At 48.5% G+C, this 27,982-nt stretch overlaps 2 protein-coding genes across 8 annotated transcripts in view; one reads left to right on the top strand and one right to left on the bottom strand.

Moving 5' to 3' along the window:
- The window catches only part of TTC3 (tetratricopeptide repeat domain 3), a 182,770-nt gene extending 181,593 nt beyond the window's left edge, over positions 1 to 1,177 (bottom strand). For all 4 annotated transcript variants that reach the window (XM_063956554.1, XM_063956557.1, XM_063956556.1 and 1 more), the window contains exon 1: positions 996 to 1,177. The gene's annotated coding sequence lies outside the window, so the exon portion shown is untranslated. The remainder of the gene's footprint in view (positions 1 to 995) is intronic.
- Positions 1,176 to 27,982, top strand: part of PIGP (phosphatidylinositol glycan anchor biosynthesis class P) — a 62,758-nt gene continuing 35,951 nt past the window's right edge. For 2 of the 4 annotated variants that reach the window (XM_063956562.1, XM_063956560.1), the window contains exons 1-2: positions 1,221 to 1,273; positions 22,911 to 22,996. The gene's annotated coding sequence lies outside the window, so the exon portion shown is untranslated. Of the gene's footprint in view, positions 1,274 to 22,910; positions 22,997 to 27,982 lie in introns of all 4 variants that reach the window. The other 2 variants (XM_063956561.1, XM_063956559.1) reach the window with 1 other exon arrangement.

Raw genomic sequence — 27,982 nt, 5'->3', positions numbered from 1 at the left:
ATGGTTAGCATTACTGCCTCTCAGCATCGAGGTCATGGGTTCCACCATGGCCATAACTGTGTGGAGTTTGTATGTTCTCCCCATACTTGCATGGGTTTCCTCCCACAATCCAAAAATATACTGGTAGGTTAAATTAAATTGGCTCCAGATAAAATTAACCCTAGCGTGAATGTGTGCGCATGTGGTAGGGAATAGACTAAGCTCCACTGGGGCAGGGACCGATGTGAATGAACAAATATTATCTGTACAGCGCTGCGGAATATGGGTGTGCTATATAAATGACTGGTAATAGATAAAAGTAAAAGTTTATTTACGAGCAGATTTATTAAGCTCGGTGAAGTGATAAAGTGGAAGGTGATAAAGCACCAGCCAATCAGCTCCTGTCATTTTTCAAACACAGCCTGTGACATGACAGTTAGGATCTGATTGGCTGGTACTTTATCACCGTGCAATTTATCACTTCACCAGGCTTAATAAATATGCTCCTCAGTATCATACCCTATGCTTCTGAAGGCCAAACCCAACCTCACCTGCAGATAAGAACACAACTTAATACAATACACAATACACAGAACTCTTTACATACAATAGAACTAAAGTCCTGACGAATATCCAGGTGGATGTAGCTGAACTCCGGATGGAACGTTGGGGCTGAGATCATCTGCAACAATGTATCACTGTACAGGATACAGAGTATCGCTGCTCCTGCGAGCGGTAATAATACATACGCGGAGCTTATTGGCGTGATCAGCACATTATAAAGTTTCTTAAGATACAAAGAACAAAAAGAAACCTCATAGAACTATCCCTATGTGATATAAAGGTGATATACTGTAATACTAACACACAGCTATGCATCGGGCATATCCTGTATCTATGGCATGCAGAGCCAGCTCTTCCGGCCCTCCCAAATTACGTATTATTTATCCAGCACTGCGTAACCCTTTGCTTGCCGCAATTATTTACACATCCAGCCCAGCCACCCCGAGACTCACCTGCAAAAGGCGCAAACCTCTCCCCTGACCGACCCACTTCCTCTGGGTTAACCAGCTCTCCCCCGGGTCGGGTAAGCAATGTGCGCGTCAAGCGCAATGTGATGACGCTAAAATGGGACGCACTCAGGGCAATGGGCCGGGCTACATGCCTCCAGCCGCAGCAACGCTGTCCCAGCTCTATTCTGCTATTGGAACGCAATGCGTTCCACGCGGGCGCCACCCAGTGGCGGTGAGGCTGAACTACACCCATACAGGAAGAGGCATGGCGGCTGGTGCTGGTGAGTATACAGGATAGGTTGTGTGTATGTTGCCTTCGTGCAAAGGACCTGAGAGAATCTAGACGCTACCATACAGGATATGTAACATTGTTACCACTCTGTGACCAGGCTTTGCTCTCCGTGACTCTCCACCAGGGTCAGTGTCACTATCTGCCAGGTCCTGGGACCTGTTCCACAAATCCCTGCACCCCTGTCCTTCCAAAGGGACCCTCTTCTCAGTGTGATGCTCAGATCTGGGTGGTGAGGTGCTCTGCTGCCTCCACAATGGCAAGCCCTAGGTTCCTTTCTGTAATAATAGTGCAGGGTGTTTATGTGACTAAGGGGGACATTTACTAAGCAGTGATAAGAGCGGAGAAGTGAGCCAGTGGAGAAGTTGATCATGGCAACCAATCAGCACTGAAGTAACATCTATAATTTGCATACTATGAAATTATACAGAGCTGCTGATTGGATGATGGGGCAACTTCTCCACTGGCTCACTTCTCTGCTCTTATCACTGCTTGGTAGGGGGGTCCCAGTGTAGGAAGTCAGGTGTGCACCTCCACTACCAGAGACACGGACACACTAGTCCTAAGCCTGTACTGCATGTAAACTGTGGTTGCAGAGTACATGTATGTGTGTGCATATATTTAATAAATAATCTTTTATAAGGTGCCACAAGGGTTCCGTAGCGCGGTATAAGTACAGACAATATATAATGTCACATTGGGCATAATTCAGATTTGTACACAAACCCGATGACTATGAGAATAAGACACACAAGCAGACTCTGCTGATTAAATATGTGTCTTACTTATATCCTGTGTGCGACCGTGCCTGTATCTGCATACGTAATGCTACATCATACATGCCGACATTCTGTCTGCTGTCTCTGGGAGAGAGCAGCCAGGTCGGCTTAGCAGGGGGGGGCAGGGGAGGGCTGTGACGTGAGGAAGGGGTGGACCAGGGGTGGGATGGGGGTGGGTGGAGGCAGTATGGGGGCGTGGTTACATCAGCACCTCCTTTAAGCCACGCCCCCGCTCTGTAAAGCCGCGATCACCGGAATTATACTGCAGGGGGCGTGGCTATGATGATGCGATTCAGCAAGAATCGCGTCATCGACTGCCCGGACCGCCCACTTTACACACTAAGTGGGCGGACGGGCAGGCGCAACCTCAAGAATCGGGAAACTTGCCTGCTCTTCCGAGGGGCTGGGAGGGTCACTCGATTTTCGGGAGCCTCCCGGCCATTCGGGGAGAGTAGGCAAGTATGTGCTACATTACATTATTGTTTTAAGAATAAGATGCATTTTAATGGAAAAAGTTGCAAAAAAAGGCGCTCGGCGCTACCAAGTCATGACATACCTAGAAGGGCTGTTTACCATGCAGGGAGGCTGGATGTAAGTAGACACATCTGTAGAATCTCCTTTAAATCTATGTACTTTTACACATTTGGACACAATAATTATATAGTCCTCACCATGGGGCATATATATCGCAGTCCACATGCGGATGGGATGTGATAGTTGAATACATCGCAAAGATATGTCAATTATCGCTCGTGAAAAGCTCTGTCCCTGTGAATCCACTTAAAGCAAATCAAAGGGTTTATTTTTGTGAAAAATACCCAGAGATTCTGTCTCCGCATGCGCCGCAACCGCTGGGTACCTCCCGCGACACCCCCCACCTATTACAATTGGAAGTGACAAAACTGCATTGCTAGCTTACACTGATCAATGGGTGTGCGACATTTGTACATCTATGTGAAAAACTGAAATCTAAACTGCTGTGTAAAAATAAAGTTTTCAGCATTTGTGGGCTACATGCAAAAGCCGCCAGTATTTGCCCTGTATGCAAAGAAATGTATCTATTTGCTCCCCTCAGTGCAACATGGTTCAAGAGCACATGTTACTTGTTCTTTCTTCCTTTATTCCCTCCCAGTATCTGGCTCTCAGATAAGAGTGGCCATGGCTTTTCTTCACATTTGCCGAGTTGAGTTGTGCTTCATCTGTGACATTGGGCCTAATTCAGACCTGATCGTAGCCGTGTGCTACGATCAGCAATGTTGACATGCGGGGGGACGCCCAGCACGGGGCTAGTCCGCCCCGCGTGTCTGGCACTCCCCCCGTCGCACAGGTACAAAAGCATCGCATGGCGGCGATGCTTTTGTACCTGAAGAGTAGCTCCCTACCATCGCTGATCCTGCGTGCTGGCAGGAGCTACCCGTCACTCTCCGGGTCGCAGCGGCTGCTGCGTGTGACGTCACGCAGATTCCGCGGCCCGCCCCCCGCACAGTCCGGGCACGCCTGCGTTGCCCGGACCGTGCCCCCAAAACAGCGGCCCAATGCCGCCGGCCGGCCGCTTCTGCCTGTCAATCAGACCTTTTTTAGTTATCATCAACCCTGGAGGTGTGAACTATAAGCCGCAATTTCTCCAGTCAGGACTCCACATGTAGTTATTCATAATTAAATCTGATGGCTCAGCGGTGGCTTCCGAGTTTCTAAACCCATCAGCTGTCGGTGGTCAACCCTAGCCTAGATTCACGTATACCCAATAGATTTCATCTTCCTCCTCATCATTATTATCATCATCCTCCTCCTCATCACCATTGTAGTTTATTTACAGAATTATCTGCATTTACAGATTCTGGGATCCGGTCTCTAAGTCGACAGTAACTAGGTCGACCACCATTGGTCGACAGTAACTAGGTCGACAGGGTGTCTAGGTCGACAGGTCAAAAGGTCGACATGAGTTTTTCACAATTTTTTTATTTTTTTGAACCTTTTCATACTTAATGATCCACGTGGACTACGATTGGAACGGTAATCTGTGCCGAGCGAAGCGAGGCACTTTGCCCGAAGCATGGCGAGCGATGCGAGCCATGCGAGGGGACACGGTGCACTAATTGGGGTTCCCGGTCACTCTACGAAGAAAACGACACCAAAAAAACATAAAAAACTCATGCCGACCTAAAGACCCTGTCGACCTAGACACCCTGTCGACCTAGTTACTGTCGACCAATAGTGGTCGACCTAGACATTGTCGACCTAGTTACTGCCGACCTTCAATACCACACCCCAGATTCTGTGGGGCCGCAGAATCAAGTGTCACTAGCTCTCCAGCAATGATCTGCTGAGTGTGTGCTCAGGCCAGGGAACATGCACACAGCTGTATGCAAGTGCCAGGTACACTTTCGGGGGCACAATCTCTGCAAATTTCTTTTCTAGCATTGTGCTCCTGTCTACCCTCATCTGAAGTAAAAGTGAGAAGGTTGAGGCGTTTATATAGGGCCATTAGGAGGCCCCGGCTCTGAGTGATGTTATCAGCAGCTAGATAAATGATGTCAGTGGGTCAGGCAGTGGTGAGGAGGAGATAATGATCCCTTCTCCTCAGCTAGTGTCACTGAAATATTGGGAATCCACATCTTTTGTCCTGCAGCCATGCTCTGGGACACTATACTGACCCCTGAGCTTGGGAAAATATGTCTCCAAGTGTGTTGTCATTGACAAGAGGTCACCAGTTCAAACACATATGACCTCTGTGGGATAATAAGGCCCTCTGAGCTTCAGCAAGTCACCATAGCAAAATGGCCGCCTCACCTCTTTTTTTTATAATAATAATAATTTTATTTATATAGCGCCCTTTCTCCAATAGGACTCCATGCGCTTAACAGATACATAGCATAATATACTACAGAAACAATGAGGCACAGAAAGGCTTGTCATAAAATACAGAAGCATGTAGATACTAAAGGGACATTATGGAAATGCTTGAGTGAACAGGAAAGTCTTGAGTCTATTTTGTTATTTATTATATTACTTACTGTATATAGCGCACACACATATCCTGTATTGCTTTACAGAGCATATTCCAGTCACTCGCATTATATTCCAGTCAGTAGCTGGCCAATCTATGGGCCCGATTCAGACCTGATCGCTGCTGTGCGTTTTCACACAATGGGCGATTAGCTATAGACTGCGCATGCGTATGCACTGCAATGCACACGCACGTCGGCAAACAACAACAGGCATCGCCGGTCAGCGACAGGCTGGTGCCAAAAATGCAATTGCACGTCCATTGGCAGGCTGATTGACAGGAGGAGGCCGTTTGTGGGTGGTAACTGACCGTTTTGTGGGAGTGTCAGGGAAAACGCAGGCGTTCCCAAGTGTTTTTAGGGAGGGTGTGTGACGTCAGCTCCGGTCCCGATCAGCCTGTTCTCTTCACACTGTAGGAGTAAGTCCTGGGCTGCGCACACACTGAACACAGTAAAAAAAAACATCCACTGGTGAGTGAGGTGCGAACGGATTACAGTTGTCCGCTGTCTGGGGGATTTTTAGCAGCTCAGCGTACACATGCGATCGCACAAATGCTTTGGGCGGCGACTATCTCCATAAACCAATTAACCAACCAGTGTTTTTGGATTTTGCAAAATGCAGAATGTTTTGGGGTTTTCTTTTTTGGGGGAGGGAGGAGGGCTGGGTTGAAGAGCATGTGTGCTTTAGGGGAATATTTTTCAAGCTTCATAATAAGTACAGGTTGAGCTGTTTCCCATAGCAACCAACCAGATTGTATCATTTATCTAGTACCTACTACACAATGGTAGCTAGAATGTGATGGGTTGCTAACTTGTCCCTTTAGAAGATATGATGCGTTTTCCCCTTTAATCAGGCGTCACGACTAGAAGTGACACTGTGTCTGTGGTGAGGGTGTCAGGGAAGCTGTCTAGTTACACCCCTTCAGACTAGCATACGTGTTATTTCACGTGAACGCGCATCAACCCAGGACTTCGCTCAGTCTGAAATGGTCCTGAATGAATATCCCAGGTCGAGCGTCCCGTTATTTCATCCGAGGTCGTGACCTGAGTTGAAGCTGGAATCGACCCAGGATGTGTGCAGCGTGAACGGTAACCCGTTCCCTGCGTAGTTACAGCGGTGGCGTCACCAACCCAGCAATATGCTGGGTTGGACCTTCAAGTCTGATAGGAGTCTCAAGCCATGTCGCACCCATGTACAGATTTCCGGGTGCGACCTGGCTCTGCCAGTCTGAATGGGGTATCACTGACCACTGATGAATTTCAATGCATAATTATTATTTTTTCTGCTCTTTTATTAATATTCGGCTGCTGCATTTACATACAGCACGTCCGGATCAACCTGAGCTTTCAGCAATTCAATGGACAAATGTGCAGACTGTATATGGATGTGCGACCGATGTTCCCAATTATGCACTTAAGCAGCAGATGTGAGATGCCAGCAATTACTGCCTATGCACAAGACGGCGTTTGAGCTGTTGGCATATTTTCACGAGTCTTCGTATGAAACTGCGGCTGCGCGTGTAACGGTGCACTTCTGAGTGTAACTGCGCTTGCTCGTGATGCTGCAGTGTCCTCCCTCCATCTACACTTAACGGACAACTATGTGGCCTGGGGGTGCTTGCACATGACATCTAGGCCAGTGGGGCCGACCAGTTCAGGTGTAGGTCACAGCAGCCCTATCTAAACTACAGGAGGTGGTGAGTTACTGATGTCCCACTCAGGGAACAGAAACAAACACTCCATTTTCCCATTGCCTGCAGACCTGCTTTCAGCAGCTGCAAGGGACAGTGGTGTTTCATCCTCGCTCTCTCACACATTGCATTCCTTCAGGTGAACATGACAGAGGTTGAATGGAGTTCAACTGCTATTGATAAGGCATGTACATCATCTCCACACATTACTATACCAGAGCGCGTGTTTAAGGCTGTAAATTCCTCACAGGTGACAAATCAGATGAGGTATAAAAGGCTGCAATATACAGAGAGGGGTGATAGTTATGAAAAGGCCTTTAGAATCCTGTGGAACATGCATGCTTTATTTTTAACTATTTAAACGAAAATATATATCCTTTTTTTTTATTTAAAAAAAAAAAAAATTAAGGGGAGATGTACTAAGCAGTGAAAAGAGTAGGGAAGTGAACCAGTGGAGAAGTTGCCCATATTGGGGGTAATTCTGAGTTGATCACAGCAGGAACTTTGTTAGCAGTTGGGCAAAACCAAGGGGGTGATTCCGAGTTGTTCGCTCGCTAGCTGCTTTTAGCAGTATTGCACACGCTAAGCCGCCGCCCTCTGGGAGTGTATCTTAGGTTAGCAGAATAGCGAACGAAAGATTCGCAGAATAGCGAAAATAAATTTCTTAGCAGTTTCTGAGTAGCTCCAGACCTACTCACAAATGGCGATCAGTTCAGGCCGTTTCGTTCCTGGTTTGACGTCACACACACGCCCAGCGTTCGCCCAGCCACTCCCCCGTTTCTCCAGACACTCCCGCGTTTTTCCTTGACACGCCTGCGTTTTTCCGCACACTCCCATAAAACGTCCACTTTCCGCCCAGAAACACCCACTTCCTGTCAATCAGACTACGATCAGCAGAACGAGGAAAAAACTTTGTTACGCCGTGAGTAAAATACCAAACTTTTATGCTAATTTACTTGGCGCAGGCGCACTGCGTACATTGCGCATGCGCAGTTTGCGACTAATCGCTCCGTAGCGGGAAAAAATAACGGGCGAACAACTCGGAATGACCCCCCAAGTGCACTGCAGGGGAGGCAGATATAACATGTGCAGAGAGAGTAGATTTGGGTAGGGTGTGTTCAATCTGCAATCTAAATTGCAGTGTAAAAATAAAGCAGCCAGTATTTACCCTGCACAGAAACAAAATGACCCACCCAAATCTAACTCTCTCTGCACATGTTATATCTGCCCCTCCCTGTAGTGCACATGGTTTTGCCCAATTGCTAACAAAGTTCCTGCTGCGATCAACTCAGAATTACCCCCATTATTATTATCCTGTATTTATAAGGCGCCACAAGGGATCCGCAGCGCCCAATTACAGGGTACAGAGGCAAAACACGAAAACAGTGACTTACAGTTGAAGACAATGTAGGACACGTACAGGGGACATAAACAAAGCTGCGTCAGACAACACTGAAATAAATATCAGGGCGGCAAAAAAAAAGAGGGATTTGGTGCCGTCAAAGGGAGTATTGAAAAGAAGATAGGTTAAGTAAGAGATGTAAAAGCACAGGAGGGAAGAGGGCCCTGCTCGTGAGAGCTTACTTTCTACAACCAATCAGCTGCTATGTATAATTTTATAGCATGAAAATGATAAATGTTACTTCAGTGCTGATTGGTTACCATGGGCAACTTGGCCATTGACTCCCTTCCCCACTCTTTTCACTGTTTAGTACATCTCCCCCTTAGTAACGATCCCGTTTATTATTAGGGGCCCAGTGGGGCCACTTAATATTCAGCAAACTCCCAAAACTTTCTGCGGGAACATATGCCATCTTTAAATGGCGTTGGTACCCAGTGCCCAATGGGAAGCAGCCAGTGGCGTAACTAGAAATTTCTCTATCGTCCTAGTGGATGCTGGGGTTCCTGAAAGGACCATGGGGGATAGCGGCTCCGCAGGAGACAGGGCACAAAAAGTAAAGCTTTAGGATCAGGTGGTGTGCACTGGCTCCTCCCCCTATGACCCTCCTCCAAGCCTCAGTTAGATTTTTGTGCCCGGCCGAGAAGGGTGCAATCTAGGTGGCTCTCCTAAAGAGCTGCTTAGAAAAGTTTAGCTTAGGTTTTTTATTTTACAGTGAGTCCTGCTGGCAACAGGATCACTGCAACGAGGGACTTAGGGGAGAAGAAGTGAACTCACCTGCGTGCAGGATGGATTGGCTTCTTGGCTACTGGACATTAGCTCCAGAGGGACGATCACAGGTACAGCCTGGATGGTCACCGGAGCCTCGCCGCCGGCCCCCTTGCAGATGCTGAAAAGAGAAGAAGGTCCAGAATCGGCAGCAGAAGACTCCTCAGTCTTCTTAAGGTAGCGCACAGCACTGCAGCTGTGCGCCATTGCTCTCAGCACACTTCACACGGCAGTCACTGAGGGTGCAGGGCGCTGGGAGGGGGGCGCCCTGGGAGGCAATGTAAACCTATTTTTTGGCAAAAAATACCTCACATATAGCCCCCAGAGGCTATATGGAGATATTTAACCCCTGCCAGAATCCGTTGAAGAGCGGGAGACGAGGCCGCCGAAAAAGGGGCGGGGCCTATCTCCTCAGCACACAGCGCCATTTTCCCTCACAGAAAGGCTGGAGGGAAGGCTCCCAGGCTCTCCCCTGCACTGCACTACAGAAACAGGGTTAAAACAGAGAGGGGGGGCACTAATTTGGCGTTAGAAATATATAAAAAGATGCTATAAGGGAAAACACTTATATAAGGTTGTCCCTATATAATTATAGCGTTTTTTGGTGTGTGCTGGCAAACTCTCCCTCTGTCTCTCCAAAGGGCTAGTGGGTCCTGTCCTCTATCAGAGCATTCCCTGTGTGTGTGCTGTGTGTCGGTACGTGTGTGTCGACATGTATGAGGACGATGTTGGTGAGGAGGCGGAGCAATTGCCTGTAATGGTGATGTCACTCTCTAGGGAGTCGACACCGGAATGGATGGCTTATTTAGGGAATTACGTGATAATGTCAACACGCTGCAAGGTCGGTTGACGACATGAGACGGCCGACAAACAATTAGTACCGGTCCAGACGTCTCAAAAACACCGTCAGGGGTTTTAAAACGCCCGTTTACCTTAGTCGGTCGACACAGACACAGACACGGACACTGAATCCAGTGTCGACGGTGAATAAACAAACGTATTCCTTATTAGGGCCACACGTTAAGGGCAATGAAGGAGGTGTTACATATTTCTGATACTACAAGTACCACAAAAGAGGGTATTATGTGGGATGTGAAAAAACTACCTGTAGTTTTTCCTGAATCAGATAAATTAAATGCGTGGTTCCCCCCGATAAACACCCCTTAGGGTGGATAAGGCGCTCACACGCTTATCAAAACAAGTGGCGGTACCGTCTATAGATAGGGCCGTCCTCAAGGAGCCAGCTGACAAGAGGCTGGAAAATATCATATAAAAGTATATACACACATACTGGTGTTATACTGCGACCAGCGATCGCCTCAGCCTGGATGTGCAGAGCTGGGGTGGCTTGGTCGGATTCCCTGACTAAAAATATTGATACCCTTGACAGGGACAGTATTTTATTGACTATAGAGCATTTAAAGGATGCATTTCTATATATGCGAGATGCACAGAGGGATATTTGCACTCTGGCATCAAGAGTAAGTGCGATGTCCATATCTGCCAGAAGATGTTTATGGACACGACAGTGGTCAGGTGATGCAGATTCCAAACGGCACAAAATTGCCGTATAAAGGAAGAGGAGTTATTTGGGGTCGGTCCATCGGACCTGGTGGCCACGGCAACTGCTGGAAAATCCACCGTTTTTACACTAAGTCACATCTCTGCAGAAAAAGACACCGTCTTTTCAGCCTCAGTCCTTTCGTCCCTATAAAAGTCATATTTGCCCAGGGATAGAGGAAAGGGAAGAAGACTGCAGCAGGCAGCCCATTCCCAGGAACAGAAGCCTTCCACCGCTTCTGCCAAGCTCTCAGCATGACGCTGGGACCGTACAGGACCCCTGGATCCTACAAGTAGTATCCCAGGGGTACAGATTGGAATGTCGAAACGTTTCCCCCTCGCAGGCTCCTGAAGTCTGCTTTACCAAGGTATCCCTCCGACAAGGAGGCAGTATGGGAAAAAATTCACAAGCTGTATTCCCAGCAGGTGATAATCAAATTACCCCTCCTACAACAAGGAAAGGGGTATTATTCCACACTATATTGTGGTACTGAAGCCAGAAGGCTAGGTGAGACCTATTCTAAATCTAAAAAAATTTGAACACTTACAAAGGTTCAAATCAAGATGGAGTCACTCAGAGCAGTGATAACGAACCAGGAAGAAGGGGACTATATAGTGTCCCGGGACATCAGGGATGCTTACCTCCATGTCCCAAATTTGCCCTTCTCACTAAGGGTACCTCAGGTTCGTGGTATAGAACTGTCACTGTCAGTTTCAGACGCTGCCGTTTGGATTGTCCACGGCACCCCGGGTCTTTACCAAGGTAATGGCCGAAATGATGATTCTTCTTCGAAGAAAAGGCGTCTTAATTACCCCTTACTTGGACGATCTCCTGATAAGGGCAAAGTCCAGGGAACAGTTGGAGGTCGGAGTAGCACTATCTCGGATACTGCTACAACAGCACGGATGGATTCTAAATATTCCAAAATCGCAGCTGATCCTGACGACACGTCTGCTGTGCCTAGGGATGATTCTGGACACAGTCCAGAAAAAGGTGTTTCTCCCGGAAGAGAAAGCCAGGGAGTTATCCGAGCTAGTCAAGAACCTCCTAAAACCAGGAAAAGTGTCAGTGCATCATTGCACAAGGGTCCTGGTAAAAATGGTGTCTTCCTACGAAGCAATTCCATTCGGCAGATTTCACGCAAGAACTTTTCAGTGGGATCTGCTGGACAAATGGTCCGGATCGCATCTTCAGATGCATCAGCGGATAACCCTATATCCAAGGACAAGGGTGTCTCTCCTGTGGTGGTTACAGAGTGCTCATCTTCTAGAGGGCCGCAGATTCGGCATTCAGGATTGGATGCTGGTGACCACGGAGGCCAGCCCGAGAGGCTGGGGAGCAGTCACACAAGGAAAAAAATTTCCAGGGAGTGTGATCAAGTCTGGAGACTTTTCTCCACATAAATATACTGGAGCTAAGGGTAAATTTATAATGCTCTAAGCTTAGCAAGACCTCTGCTTCAAGGTCAGCCGGTATTGATCCAGTGGGAAAAACATCACGGCAGTCGCCCACGTAAACAGACAGGGCGGCACAAGAAGCAGGAGGGCAATGGCAAAAACTGCAAGGACTTTTCGCTGGGCGGAAAATCATGTGATAGCACTGTCAGCAGTGTTTCATTCCGGGAGTGGAAACTGGGAAGCAGACTTCCTCAGCAGGCACGACCTCCACCCGGGAGAGTGGAAACTTCATCGGGAAGTTTTTCCACATGATTGTGAACCGTTGGGAAATACCAAAGGTGGACATGATGGCGTCCCGTCTGAACAAAAAACGGGACAGGTATTGCGCCAGGTCAAGAGACCCTCAGGCAATAGCTGTGGACGTTCTGGTAACACCGTGGGTGTACCAGTCGGTGTATGTGTTCCCTCCTCTGCTTCTCATACCTAAGGTACTGAGAATTATAAGACGTAGAGGAGTAAGAACTATACTCATGGCTCCGGATTGGCCAAGAAGGACTTGGTACCCGGAACTTCAAGAGATGCTCACAGAGGACTTATGGCCTCTGCCGCTAAGAAGGGACTTGCTTCAGCAAGTACCATGTCTGTTCCAAGACTTACCGCGGCTGCGTTTGACGGCATGGCGGTGGAACGCCGGATCCTAAGGGAAAAAGGCATTCCGGAAGAGGTCATTCCTACCCTGGTCAAAGCCAGGAAGGAGGTAACCGCACAACATTATCACCACATGTGGCGAAAATATGTTGCGTGGTGTGAGGCCAGGAAGGCCCCACGAAGAAATTTCAACTCGGTCGATTCCTGCATTTCCTGCAAACAGGAGTGTCTATGGGCCTCAAATTGGGGCCCATTAAGGTTCAAATTTCGGCCCTGACGATTTTCTTCCAGAAAGAATTGGCTTCAGTTCCTGAAGTCCAGAAGTTTGTCAAGGGAGTATTGCATATACAACCCCCTTTTGTGCCTCCAGTGGCACTGTGGGATCTCAACGTAGTTCTGGGATTCCTCAAATCACATTGGTTTAAAACCAGTCAAATCTGTGGATTTGAAGCATCTCACATGAAAAGTGACCATGCTCTTGGCTCTGGCCTGGGCCAGGCGAGTGTCAAATTGGTGGGTTTTTTCTCAAAAAAGCCCATATCTATTTGTCCATTCTGACAGGGCAGAGCTGCGGACTCGTCCCCAGTTCTCTCCCTAAGGTGGTGTCAGTGTTTCACCTGAACCAGCTTATTGTGGTGCCTTGCGCCTACTAGGGACTTGGAGGACTCCAAGTTGCTGGATGTTGTCAGGGCCCTGAAAGTATAGGTTCCAGGACGGCTGGAGTCAGGAAAACTGACTTGCTGTTATCCTGTATGCACCCAACAAACTGGGTGCTCTTGCTTCTAAGCAGACTATTGCTAGTTGGATGTGTAATACAATTCAGCTTGCACATTCTGTGGCAGGCCTGCCACAGCCAAAATATGTAAATGCCCATTCCACAAGGAAGGTGGGCTCATCTTGGGCGGTTGCCCGAGGGGTCTCGGCTTTACAACTTTGCCGAGCGGCTATTTAGTCAGGGGCAAACACGTTTGTAAAATCCTACAAATTTGATAACCTGGCTAAGGAGGACCTGGAGTTCTCTCATTCGGTGCTGCAGAGTCATCCGCACTCTCCCGCCCGTTTGGGAGCTTTGGTATAATCCCCATGGTCCTTTCAGGAACCCCAGCATCCACTAGGACGATAGAGAAAATAAGAATTTACTTACCGATAATTCTATTTCTCGGAGTCCGTAGTGGATGCTGGGCGCCCATCCCAAGTGCGGATTATCTGCATTACTTGTACATAGTTACAAAAATCGGGTTATTATTTTTGTGAGCCATCTTTTCAGAGGCTCCGCTGTTATCATACTGTTAACTGGGTTCAGATCACAGGTTGTACAGTGTGATTAGTGTGGCTGGTATGAGTCTTACCCGGGATTCAAAATCCTTCCTTATTGTGTACGCTCGTCCGGGCACAGTATCCTAACTGAGGCTTGGAGGAGGGTCATAGGGGGAGGAGCCAGTGCACACCACCTGATCCTAAAGCTTTACTTTTTGTGCCCTGTCTCCTGCGGAGCCGCTATCCCCCATGGTCCTTTCAGGAACCCCAGCATCCACTACGGACTCCGAGAAATAGAATTATCGGTAAGTAAATTCTTATTTTTTCTCCCCCAAGCCAAAAAATTCTTCGGCGCCCCCCCCTTCATGCTCCATAATTGGGAGCAAGAAAGGGATAAATATGCGCGCGCCAAAAAAAGGGGTGTGGTTTTGTTGGAGTGGGCGTGGTTTCGCATAAAGGGGCGTGGCATTGCAGGAAAAGACTACCTTATACCCCAGTTTTGCAACCTGCACGCCCATACGTTGGCCACCACAGGAAAGAAAAATAATCCTGATTCATGCCCCTTACATTATTTGTCATTTTTCCTCCTTATAGTAATGCCCAGTATACATTATGCCACATACTGCAATGGCCCTTAGACATTATGCCGCACACAATAATGCACGACACAATATGCACACACTGTAATGCCCCCGACACATTATGCCATACACCGTAATGTCTGTGACACATTATGCCACACACCGTAATGCCTGTGACACATTATGACAGGAATCGCAATGCCCGTTATACATTATGCTACACACTGCAATGCCCCTGATACATTATAGCACATACAATGTCTGTGACACATTATGACACACACCGCAATGTCCGTGATACATTATGCCACACACTGCAATGCCCGATACATTATAGCACATACAATGCCTGTGACACATTATGCCACACACTGCAATGACCTTGAGACATTATACCACAATGCCCGTGATATAGTATACCATACACCGTAATGCCTGTGACACATACCGCAATGCCCTGCCCGTTATACCCTATGCCACACATCGCAATGCCCGTTATGTATTATGCCACACTGCAATGACCCTGAGACATTATACCACATACCACAATGCCCGTGATATAGTATACCACACACCGTAATGCCTGACACATTATGACACACACCGCAATGTCCGTGATACATTATGCCACACACTGCAATGACCCTGAGACATAATACCACATATCACAATGCCCGCGATATAGTATACCATACACCGTTATGCCTGTGACACATTATGACACACACCGCAATGTCCGTGATACATTATGCCACACACCGTAATGCCCATTACACATTAAGTCCTACAGTAAGGCTTCTAATTACTTTTCAATTACCTGCTCGCTGTCAGGGGTTTCATGCACTGGGTGTCATGCTCGTTGCCAGGGGTTTCATGCTCTTGGTTCCATGCACGGTGCCAGGGGTTTTCATGCTCAGGGTGTCATGCTCGTTGCCAGGGGTTTCATGCACTGGGTGTCATGCTCGTTGCCAGGTGTTTCATGCACTGGGTGTCATGCTCGTTGCCAAGTGTTTCATGCACTGGGTGTCATGCTCGTTGCTAGGAGGTAGTCCTTGTTGCTAGGGCTGTGCTCCCAGTGCCACATATGTCCCCAGTGCCAGATATTCCCCCACGGTGCCAGGTACTTACATGCCCCAGTGCCAAATATAGTCCCCCCCCCATGTGCCAGGTACACATATACCCCCCCAGTGCCACATATGCCCCCAGTGCCAGATATTCCCCCCCAGTGCCAGATATCCCCCCCCCAGTGCCACATATGCCCCCAGTGCCAGATATGCCCCCAGTGCCATATATTCCCCCCCAGTGCCAAATATGCCCCCAGTGCCATATATGCCCCCAGTGCCATATATGCCCCCAGTGCCAGATATTCCCCCCAGTGCCAGATATTCCCCCCGTGCCATATATGCCCCCAGTGCCAGATATTCCCCCCCAGTGCCAGATATTCCCCCCGTGCCATATATGCCCCCAGTGCCAGATATCCCCCCAGTGCCATATATGCCCCCAGTGCCAGATATTCCCCCAGTGCCATATATGCCCCAGTGCCAGATATCCCCCCCCCCAGTGCCATATATGCCCCCTGTGCCAGATATTCCCCCCAGTGCCATATATGCCCCCCGTGCCATATATGCCCCCAGTGCCAGATATCCCCCCCCAGTGCCATATATGCCCCCAGTGCCAGATGTTCCCCCCCAGTGCCATATATGCCCCAGTGCCAGATATCCCCCCCCCCCCAGTGCCAGATATGCCCCCAGTGCCAGAAATGCCCCAATGCCAGATATTCCTCCCTCCCCCCCCCCCCCCGTGCCATATATGCCCCCAGTGCCAGATATTTACCCCCCCACCACCCCACCCCCGCAGTCGCTTTTTGGAGGGACACGGAGGGCACAGCTCGTCTCTCCTGTGTCCCTCCTGCTGCATCATCTCCGGCGGCCGCGGGTCTAATAGGGGGAAGTGCCGGTTCGTGAGCCAATTAGAGCTCACGGACGGCACTTCCCCCTATTAGACCCGCGGCCGCCGGAGATGATGCAGCAGGAGGGACACAGGGAGGCGCGCTGTGCCCTCCGTGTCCCTCCAACAAGCGGCGGAGGGAAGGAGACTGCAGACTGACATGCGGACGCTCGTCCGCATGTCAGTCTGCTGTAAATCAGTGGCGCCCCCAAGCCACCGCGAGGACTGCGGGGGCAGTAGTTACGCCACTGGAAGCAGCGCTGGCTTGTGAAGAGCTAACAGATTGGATCCCTCAGCCCATGGCTGCCCTTTCGGGTCACGCATGCGCACTAACACTGCCGGGCCAAGCGTGGGTGCTTCTAATTAGCAGCGTCATTGTAGGTGTTAGGGGGTCACAGTTGAATTGGCTCCTTAACTATCGGGGGCAAATGGGCTCTGGATAATGAATAAGCCCCTTAATTTGGCAATACACTGGCGGCAAACATCGATCCGAGGATGCGTCTTCAGATCTGCAATGCTGGCAGGAGACATCTTTCTCTATCGTCCTAGTGGATGCTGGGGTTCCTGAAAGGACCATGGGGGAATAGCGGCTCCGCAGGAGACAGGGCACAAAAAGTAAAGCTTTAGGATCAGGTGGTGTGCACTGGCTCCTCCCCCTATGACCCTCCTCCAAGCCTCAGTTAGATTTTTGTGCCCGGCCGAGAAGGGTGCAATCTAGGTGGCTCTCCTAAAGAGCTGCTTAGAAAAGTTTAGCTTAGGTTTTTTATTTTACAGTGAGTCCTGCTGGCAACAGGATCACTGCAACGAGGGACTTAGGGGAGAAGAAGTGAACTCACCTGCGTGCAGGATGGATTGGCTTCTTTGGCTACTGGACATTAGCTCCAGAGGGACGATCACAGGTACAGCCTGGATGGTCACCGGAGCCTCGCCGCCGGCCCCCTTGCAGATGCTGAAACGAGAAGAGGTCCAGAATCGGCGGCAGAAGACTCCTCGGTCTTCTTAAGGTAGCGCACAGCACTGCAGCTGTGCGCCATTTCCTCTCAGCACACTTCACACGGCAGTCACTGAGGGCGCTGGGAGGGGGGCGCCCTGGGAGGCAAATGTAAACCTATTTTTGGCAAAAAATACCTCACATATAGCCTCCGGGGGCTATATGGAGATATTTAACCCCTGCCAGAATCCGTTAAAGAGCGGGAGACGAGGCCGCCGAAAAAGGGGCGGGGCCTATCTCCTCAGCACACAGCGCCATTTTCCCTCACAGAAAGGCTGGAGGGAAGGCTCCCAGGCTCTCCCCTGCACTGCACTACAGAAACAGGGTTAAAACAGAGAGGGGGGGCACTAATTTGGCGTTAGAAATATATAAAAAAGATGCTATAAGGGAAAACACTTATATAAGGTTGTCCCTATATAATTATAGCATTTTTGGTGTGTGCTGGCAAACTCTCCCTCTGTCTCTCCAAAGGGCTAGTGGGTCCTGTCCTCTATCAGAGCATTCCCTGTGTGTGTGCTGTGTGTCGGTACGTGTGTGTCGACATGTATGAGGACGATGTTGGTGAGGAGGCGGAGCAATTGCCTGTAATGGTGATGTCACTCTCTAGGGAGTCGACACCGGAATGGATGGCTTATTTAGGGAATTACGTGATAATGTCAACACGCTGCAAGGTCGGTTGACGACATGAGACGGCCGACAAACAATTAGTACCGGTCCAGACGTCTCAAAAACACCGTCAGGGGTTTTAAAAACGCCCGTTTACTTTAGTCGGTCGACACAGACACAGACACGGACACTGAATCCAGTGTCGACGGTGAATAAACAAACGTATTCCTTATTAGGGCCACACGTTAAGGGCAATGAAGGAGGTGTTACATATTTCTGATACTACAAGTACCACAAAGGAGGGTATTATGTGGGATGTGAAAAAACTACCGTAGTTTTTCCTGAATCAGATAAATTAAATGAAGTGTGTGATGATGCGTGGGTTCCCCCCGATTGAAAATTATTGGCGGTATACCCTTTCCCGCCAGAAGTTAGGGCGCGTTGGGAAACACCCCTTAGGGTGGATATGGCGCTCACACGCTTATCAAAACAAGTGGCGGTACCGTCTATAGATAGGGCCGTCCTCAAGGAGCCAGCTGACAGGAGGCTGGAAAATATCATAAAAAGTATATACACACATACTGGTGTTATACTGCGACCAGCGATCGCCTCAGCCTGGATGTGCAGAGCTGGGGTGGCTTGGTCGGATTCCCTGACTAAAAATATTGATACCCTTGACAGGGACAGTATTTTATTGACTATAGAGCATTTAAGATTCCAAACGGCACAAAGGTGTATTGCCGTATAAAGGAAGAGGAGTTATTTGGGGTCGGTCCATCGGACCTGGTGGCCACGGCAACTGCTGGAAAATCCACCGTTTTTACCCTAAGTCACATCTCTGCAGAAAAAGACACCGTCTTTTCAGCCTCAGTCCTTTCGTCCCTATAAGAGTCATATCTGCCCAGGGATAGAGGAAAGGGAAGAAGACTGCAGCAGGCAGCCCATTCCCAGGAACAGAAGCATTCCACCGCTTCTGACAAGCTCTCAGCATGACGCTGAGACCGTACAGGACCCCTGGATCCTACAAGTAGTATCCCAGGGGTACAGATTGGAATGTCGAGACGTTTCCCCTTCGCAGGCTCCTGAAGTCTGCTTTACCAAGGTCTCCCTCCGACAAGGAGGCAGTATGGGAAACAATTCACAAGCTGTATTCCCAGCAGGTGATAATTAAATTACCCCTCCTACAACAAGAAAAGGGGTATTATTCCACACTATATTGTGGTACTGAAGCCAGAAGGCTAGGTGAGACCTATTCTAAATCTAAAAAAATTTGAACACTTACAAAGGTTCAAATCAAGATGGAGTCACTCAGAGCAGTGATAACGAACCAGGAAGAAGGGGACTATATGGTGTCCCGAGACATCAGGGATGCTTACCTCCATGTCCCAAATTTGCCCTTCTCACTAAGGGTACCTCAGGTTCGTGGTACAGAACTGTCACTATCAGTTTCAGACGCTGCCGTTTGGATTGTCCACGGCACCCCGGGTCTTTACCAAGGTAATGGCCGAAATGATGATTCTTCTTCGAAGAAAAGGCGTCTTAATTATCCCTTACTTGGACGATCTCCTGATAAGGGCAAAGTCCAGGGAACAGTTGGAGGTCGGAGTAGCACTATCTCGGATACTGCTACAACAGCACGGGTGGATTCTAAATATTCCAAAATCGCAGCTGATCCCGACGACAAGTCTCCTGTGCTTAGGGATGATTCTGGACACAGTCCAGAAAAAGGTTTTTCTCCCGGAAGAGAAAGCCAGGGAGTTATCCGAGCTAGTCAGGAACCTCCTAAAATCAGTGCATCATTGCACAAGGGTCCTGGTAAAAATGGTGACTTCCTACGAAGCAATTCCATTCGGCAGATTTCACGCAAGAACTTTTCAGTGGGATCTGCTGGACAAATGGTCCGGATCGCATCTTCAGATGCATCAGCGGATAACCCTATATCCAAGGACAAGGGTGTCTCTCCTGTGGTGGTTACAGAGTGCTCATCTTCTAGAGGGCCGCAGATTCGGCATTCAGGATTGGATGCTGGTGACCACGGAGGCCAGCCCGAGAGGCTGGGGAGCAGTCACACAAGGAAAAAAAAAAATTTCCAGGGAGTGTGATCAAGTCTGGAGACTTTTCTCCACATAAATATACTGGAGCTAAGGCTAAATTTATAATGCTGTAAGCTTAGCAAGACCTCTGCTTCAAGGTCAGCCGGTATTGATCCAGTGGGAAAAACATCACGGCAGTCGCCCACGTAAATAGACAGGGCGGCACAAGAAGCAGGAGGGCAATGGCAAAAACTGCAAGGACTTTTCGCTGGGCGGAAAATCATGTGATAGCACTGTCAGCAGTGTTTCATTCCGGGAATGGAAACTGGGAAGCAGACTTCCTCAGCAGGCACGACCTCCACCCGGCAGAGTGAAAACTTCATCGGGAAGTTTTCCACATGATTGTAAACCGTTGGGAAATACCAAAGGTGGACATGATGGCGTCCCGTCTGAACAAAAAACGGGACAGGTATTGCGCCAGGTTAAGAGACCCTCAGGCAATAGCTGTGGACGTTCTGGTAACACCGTGGGTGTACCAGTCGGTGTATGTGTTCCATCCTCTGCTTATCATACCTAAGGTACTGAGATTTATAAGACGTAGAGGAGTAAGAACTATACTCATGGCTCCGGATTGGCCAAGAAGGACTTGGTACCCGGAACTTCAAGAGATGCTCACAGAGGACTTATGGCCTCTGCCGCTAAGAAGGGACTTGTTTCAGCAAGTACCATGTCTGTTCCAAGACTTACCGCAGCTGCGTTTGACGGCATGGCGGTGGAACGCCGGATCCTAAGGGAAAAAGGCATTCCGGAAGAGGTCATTCCTACCCTGGTCAAAGCCAGAAAGGAAGTGACCGCACAACATTATCACCACATGTGGAAAAAATATGTTGCGTGGTGCGAGGCCAGAAAGGCCCCACGAAGAAATTTCAACTCGGTCGATTCCTGCATTTCCTGCAAACAGGAGTGTCTATGGGCCTCAAATTGGGGTCCATTAAGGTTCAAATTTCGGCCCTGTCGATTTTTCTTCCAGAAAGAATTGGCTTCAGTTCCTGAAGTCCAGAAGTTTGTCAAGGGAGTATTGCATATACAACCCCCTTTTGTGCCTCCAGTGGCACTGTGGGATCTCAACGTAGTTCTGGGATTCCTCAAATCACATTGGTTTAAAACCAGTCAAATCTGTGGATTTGAAGCATCTCACATGAAAAGTGATCATGCTCTTGGACCTGGCCTGGACCAGGCGAGTGTCAAATTGGTGGGTTTTTTTTCTCAAAAAAGCCCATATCTGTTTGTCCATTTGGACAGGGCAGAGCTGCGGACTCGTCCCCAGTTCTCTCCCTAAGGTGGTGTCAGTGTTTCACCTGAACCAGCTTATTGTGGTGCCTTGCACCTACTAGGGACTTGGAGGACTCCAAGTTGCTAGATGTTGTCAGGGCCCTGAAAATATAGGTTCCAGGACGGCTGGAGTCAGGAAAACTGACTTGCTGTTATCCTGTATGCACCCAACAAACTGGGTGCTCTTGCTTCTAAGCAGACTATTGCTAGTTGGATGTGTAATACAATTCAGCTTGCACATTTTGTGGCAGGCCTGCCACAGCCAAAATATGTAAATGCCCATTCCACAAGGAAGGTGGGCTCATCTTGGGCGGCTGCCCGAGGGGTCTCGGCTTTACAACTTTGCCGAGCGGCTATTTAGTCAGGGGCAAACACGTTTGTAAAATCCTACAAATTTGATACCCTGGCTAAGGAGGACCTGGAGTTCTCTCATTCGGTGCTGCAGAGTCATCCGCACTCTCCCGCCCGTTTGGGAGCTTTGGTATAATCCCCATGGTTCTTTCAGGAACCCCAGCATCCACTAGGACGATAGAGAAAATAAGAATTTACTTACCGATAATTCTATTTCTCGGAGTCCGTAGTGGATGCTGGGCGCCCATCCCAAGTGCGGATTATCTGCAATACTTGTACATAGTTACAAAAATCGGGTTATTATTGTTGTGAGCCATCTTTTCAGAGGCTCCGCTGTTATCATACTGTTAACTGGGTTCAGATCACAGGTTGTACAGTGTGATTGGTGTGGCTGGTATGAGTCTTACCCGGGATTCAAAATCCTTCCTTATTGTGTACGCTCGTCCGGGCACAGTATCCTAACTGAGGCTTGGAGGAGGGTCATAGGGGGAGGAGCCAGTGCACACCACCTGATCCTAAAGCTTTACTTTTTGTGCCCTGTCTCCTGCGGAGCCGCTATTCCCCCATGGTCCTTTCAGGAACCCCAGCATCCACTACGGACTCCGAGAAATAGAATTATCGGTAAGTAAATTCTTATTTTTTCCTACAGATGCGCTTGTAATAGCATTGCCCTTTTAAATATTGGGCATTAACACAATCAGATGCACCTGGTTTTACAACCCAACGCTCAGAAGTGAACCTACAAGACTGCGTGTGTTGTTTGTATGTTGTCTCCATGTTTTTGTTGGTTTCCTGTGGGTGCTCTGGTTTCCTCCCACACTCCAAAAACATGCTGATAGGTTAATTAGCTTCTGACAAATCATTAACCCTAGTGTGTATATGTGATGGAGAATATAGATTGTAAGCTCCAATGGGACAGGCACTGTAAAGCGCTGCGGTATATGTGTGCGCTATATAAATAAATGACTGGGCGGTCAGAGGTTGCTCATCTCTGATGCTCCGGACTGCTAAGTAAGCGGTACATAATAGTACTGTCACACACCTGGGGGTAAAATTACTAAGATGGGAGTTCTATTCAAGATGAGATGTTGCCCATAGCAACCAATCAGATTCTACTTCTTATTTATCTAGCACCTTCTAGAAGATAATACCTGGAACCTGATTGGTTGCTATGGGCAACATCCCATCTTAGATAGAACTCCCATCATAGTAGATTTTATCCCCTGCTTGGGTCCCACTGTCCCTGTGGCTGCTGACCTTACAGTGACCATTTTCTCCTATAGGTTGTTGATTAACTGCAGTGAACTTTTCCTGACATCCTCTCCCTCTGTCCTCAGTCTCCCTGTTATCAGCCATCGCTGTCTCTTAGGTAATCCAAGAATATGTTTATATTGTTACACTTGACTGGAAGGCAAACTGCAAACCAAATACTTTATAGCATGTCTCTGGATTTCTATTTTATTGCTGTTTGTTTCTAGTGGTATATTATATCCTGCTTTGCAGACTCCTAAGGGAGTACAGGTTGAGTCTCCCTTATCCAAAACGCCTGGGACCAGAAGTATTTTGGATATCGGATTTCTCCGTATTTTGGAATAATTGCATACCATAATGACCATCATGGGACCCAAGTCTAAGCACAGAATGCATTTATGTGTCATATACACCTTATACACACAGCCTGAAGGTCATTTAATACGATAGTTTTAATAACTTTGTGTATTAAACAAAGTTTGTGTACATTGAGCCATCAGAAAACAAAGGTTTCACTTTCTCACCCTCACTTAAATTCCGTATTTCGGGATATTCCATATTTCGGAATATTTGGATATGGGATACTCAACCTGTAATAGTAGCGGACTGTGCCCAATTCCTAAGAACTGTCCTAGGTTGTTATACGTTTGTCCCTTTTTATAATGTCCCTATATTTCAATACTGACTGCCTGCAATACGCCATTCATCTAAAACGCTTGCGTTATTTCTCTCAGAGCACTGAAGAAAAAAAAATCCTTATGCACTTATATAAGGAAACCTATGTTAGCATATTATTATATTACACAAGTTATGTTAATACCGTGATAATGTACTGTGGATTATAATGTTATTTTCTCTTACGTCCTAGAGGATGCTGGGGTCCATATTAGTACCATGGGGTATAGACGGGTCCACCAGGAGCCATGGACACTTTAAGAGTTTGAGAGTGTGGGCTGGCTCCTCCCTTTATGCCCCTCCTATCAGACTCAGTTTAGAAAATGTGCCCTGTGGAGCCCGTCACAGCTAAGGGAGCTCCTAGAGTTTCTCTGGTTTTATTATTTTTTAATAGTAATTAGGCACAGGGAGGCTGCTGGCAACAGCCTTCCTGCTTTGTGGGACTTAGGGGGGGGAGTTGTGTCCAACCCTCTGAGGTTAATGGCCACTATCTCCGCTGACAGGACATTAAGCTCCTGAGGGTGATGATTGTTAGCCCCCGAGGCGACCGCTCACTCCCGCAGCAATCCGCCACCCCCTAACAGTGCCAGAAGATCGCGGTGGTGAGTGTGTCACCGGCGACCCGACAAGTGGGGAACCAGTGTGAATGGCGGCAACAGGGTGGGAGCGCAGTACTGAAGCTGCGCTCCAGAGGCTCAGCGGTACTCAGGTGCGGCGCTGTGAGAGGCGCCCTAGGCCAGCGCATTACCCTTCCAACTGGTCACTACTGCTATCAGGGACATCAGTACTACTGCTAGCCACTATACCTCAGGCCAGTATAATCATACAAAGTGCGGGAAGACGCGCCATGTTTGGGGGCGGAGCTTCTCAGAGTGGACCCAGCAGCTCACCAGCGCCATTTTCTCCCTGCAGATCGTCACTCAGAGACGCTGACAGGGAGCGCTGACCCTTAACATAACTCCAGCTATCCTGTGCGGTTCCAGGTGGCTGTAGAAGGGGGGGGGGGGGAGAGTGTATATTCACTGTGTAGACTATTAAGGGTGCACAGTCAGTGCCGGGCATTTATTCTATAACTGCCTACTGGGGTGCTGTGTGTGCTGGCTCTATTAACTCTGTGTTTCTCTGAAGGTACATGGGGGAAACTCTGTCTGACAATTTCCTGTGTGTGTGCAAATCTCTCACATTACCATGTCCAGGGACTGTGTGTCTTGTGCGGCAGAATATGTATCTTCTCCAGAGGTATCCATTCCATGTACTCAGGAATGTAATATTATGTCTCAGCCTTCTGAATCTGACCCACAGTGGCTAGCTTCCATTAAGGGCATGTTATCCCAGATTGCTTCTAGGGTAGCCCATAATGACACTGAAACACAGGTTTTGAGAAAATCTGTGGAAGTTTTGTCTGGTTCTGTTCCCACTACCTCAAATTTCCCTGGTATATACCCAAAGAAAGGTGCCCTTGCCCAGATTATGCAAGTCGACACGGATACCGACTCTGACACGGCAGACGGTGACGGGGATATGCGGGGGAGTGAGGCTTCCCTGGCAAAGGGGGTGCAACTCATGATTGAGACCATTAGAAATCTGTTACACATTACTGACAAACCACCTGAGCTGGTTGAGGAGGCTTACTTTACAGACTATAAGATAGCCTCCCTGACCTTCCCTGTGTCTAAAGAATTAAATGCATTATTTGAAAAATCCTGGGAAAATCCAGATCCCAAAAAGGGTTTTCGTTGCTTTTTCTTTCCATGAGGAGGATAGGAAAAAGTGGGAAAATCCACCTATAGTAGACGCTTCTGTATCTAGACTGTCAAAAAAGGTGGTTTTACCTGTCACTGGGTCTACCGCTTTAAAAGAATCGGCAGACCGCAAGATATACACTGCTTCAGGCGTGGCGTTAAGGCCCACTATTGCCTGTGCATGGATTTCTAAAGCCATAGTAAAGTGGTCAGGCACATTACTAGAGGAATTAGATTCTATGGATAGAAGTGACATTGAAATGTTTTTACGTAACATACAGGATTCTACGGGTTTCATGGTGGAGGCCATGAAGGACCTGGGTCATCTGAATGCAAGGACATCTTCCATGGCTGTCTCAGCACGCAGGGGACTCTGGCTACGCCAGTGGTCGGCAGACACGGAGTCCAGGAGAAATGTGGAGAACCTACCCTTCACAGGTTAGGCTCTATTTGGGGAAGCATTGGATGCGCGGATTTCCACGGCAATTGCTGGTAAGTCAACCTTTCTTCCCTCAGCCACTCAGACAACGAAGAAACCCTCTTCTACATCCACAACGCAGTCCTTTCGGACCCCAAAGGCTTGAAGGTCCACACCTCCTACCACTTTCTTTAGAGGTGGTCGGGCAAAATCCAAAAAACCTGCACCCGCAGGTTCCCAGGAACAGAAGCCTGCCTCTGTTTCCTCAAAATCCTCAGCATGACGGTGGACCTCACAGCCTGGAAAACGGGCAGGTGGGAGCGAGAATCAGACGTTTCGGTCACGTCTGGGTGTCATCCGGCCTGGATCCCTGGGTACAAGATATTGTATCCCAAGGGTACAGACTGGAGTTTCAAGAGCTCCCACCTCACAGATTTTTCAAATCAGGCTTGCCAGCTTTGCTGTCAGAAAGGGCTATCCTACAGGAAGCCATTCAAAAGTTGGAAACGTCACATGTCATTGTTCCAGTTCCACCTCGTCTAAAAAACAAGGCTTACTATTCAAACCTATTTGTGGTACCGAAATCGGATGGTTCGGTCAGACCAATTTTGAACCTGAAGTCGTTAAACCCTAATCTGAGGGAATTCAAGTTCAAAATGGAATCTCTGAGAGCGGTGATCTCAGGTCTGGAGGAAGGAGAGTTTCTGGTAGCCTTAGATATCAAGGATGCGTACCTCCACATCCAGATTTGGCCGCCACACCAGGCTTATCTCAGATTTGCGCTGTTAGACTGTCACTATCAGTTCCAGGCACTGCCATTCGGCCTCTCCACTACACCGAGGGTGTTCACCAAGGTAATGGCAGAGATGATGAGTCTCCTCCACCTACAGACAGGGGGTGAATATAATTCCATGTCTGGACGATCTGCTGATAAAGGCATCTTCCAGGGAGAGGTTGTTGCAGTCCATTGCGCTCACGACTCGACTGCTCAGGGATCATGGATGGATCCTGAATCTTCCAAAGTCACATTTGGAGCCGACAAGGAGATTGTCTTTCCTAGGCTTGATCCTTGACACGGAAGTGCAGAGGGTATTTCTACCGGTGGAGAAAGCGTTGGTGATACAAACACTGGTCTGGGATGTCTTGAAGTCTGCCCGGGTATCAGTTCATCAGTGCATTCACCTTCTGGGGAAGATGGTTGCCTCCTACGAGGCTCTTCAGTACGGAAGATTTCATGCACGGCCCTTCCAACTGGATCTCCTAGACAAGTGGTCGGGATCTCACCTGCACATGCACCAGAGGATACGTCTGTCGCCGAAAGCCAGGTTTTCACTCCTCTGGTGGCTACAACGGCCTCACCTACTTGAGGGCCGCAGGTTCGGGATTCAGAACTGGATCCTTCTAACCATGGGTGCAAGTCTCAAAGGTTGGGGCGCAGCCACCCAAGGGGAAACCTTCCAAGGAACGTGGTCAAGTCTGGAATCCATTCTTCCAGTTAACATTCTTGAACTAAGAGCCGTGTACAACAGTCTTCTACAAGCGGCACATCTTCTGCAAGATCAGGCCATTCAGGTGCAGTCGGACAATGTAACGATGGTGGCCTACATAATCTTGGCTCTTCAAATTATCATCCTAGCCCTCAATGGAAGACATACCCGCTATGAGGTATCAGTTATAATTAGATTTTACCCACACTCCGCATTTAGGAAAATTAATCCAATTATTGTCTAATTAACTCATTTGACCATCCGGGCTAATTATTATTACACATAGTAGGACTGGTATTTAAGTTACCACTAATTTACTGAATATCGTCACGCACCGGATTTTATATTGCTAGTTACATTAAAAATAGAATTAAATTCGCATTATTCTGCTCGATTATTAGGATCTAAGAGCTTAATTAATCTGCACAATTGAAAGCTATGCCTCTAATAGTTTTGCTACTTAAACAGCTCTGGCAGACTTGTCAGACACCGATGTGAACAAGCCTGTAGTGAAACGTACGTCATCGGCAAACCAGACACATACAGTTTCCGGGAGCGTGGAATCCTCAAACCCGACCCGGCGTCTGGTCACGTGAGCGGTTCTCCGCACTCAGCGTGCATACACTAATGGTGATACACACCCGCTCTCTATGCGACTCAGAGCGGCTCTCTCATCCACAAAAGGTCTCCCGCTGCCTCTGTACTGTGGCGACACAACAGGGGAGTGGGAGTCCGGCTTGTGGACAGCAGAAGCAACTCGCACTTCTTCCTTCTGTCCCAGC

The sequence above is a fragment of the Pseudophryne corroboree genome, chromosome 2 (genome assembly GCF_028390025.1).
Source record: "Pseudophryne corroboree isolate aPseCor3 chromosome 2, aPseCor3.hap2, whole genome shotgun sequence".
In the NCBI taxonomy this organism is placed as follows: domain Eukaryota; kingdom Metazoa; phylum Chordata; class Amphibia; order Anura; family Myobatrachidae; genus Pseudophryne; species Pseudophryne corroboree.
This window is presented reverse-complemented; position numbering and strand designations above follow the sequence as displayed.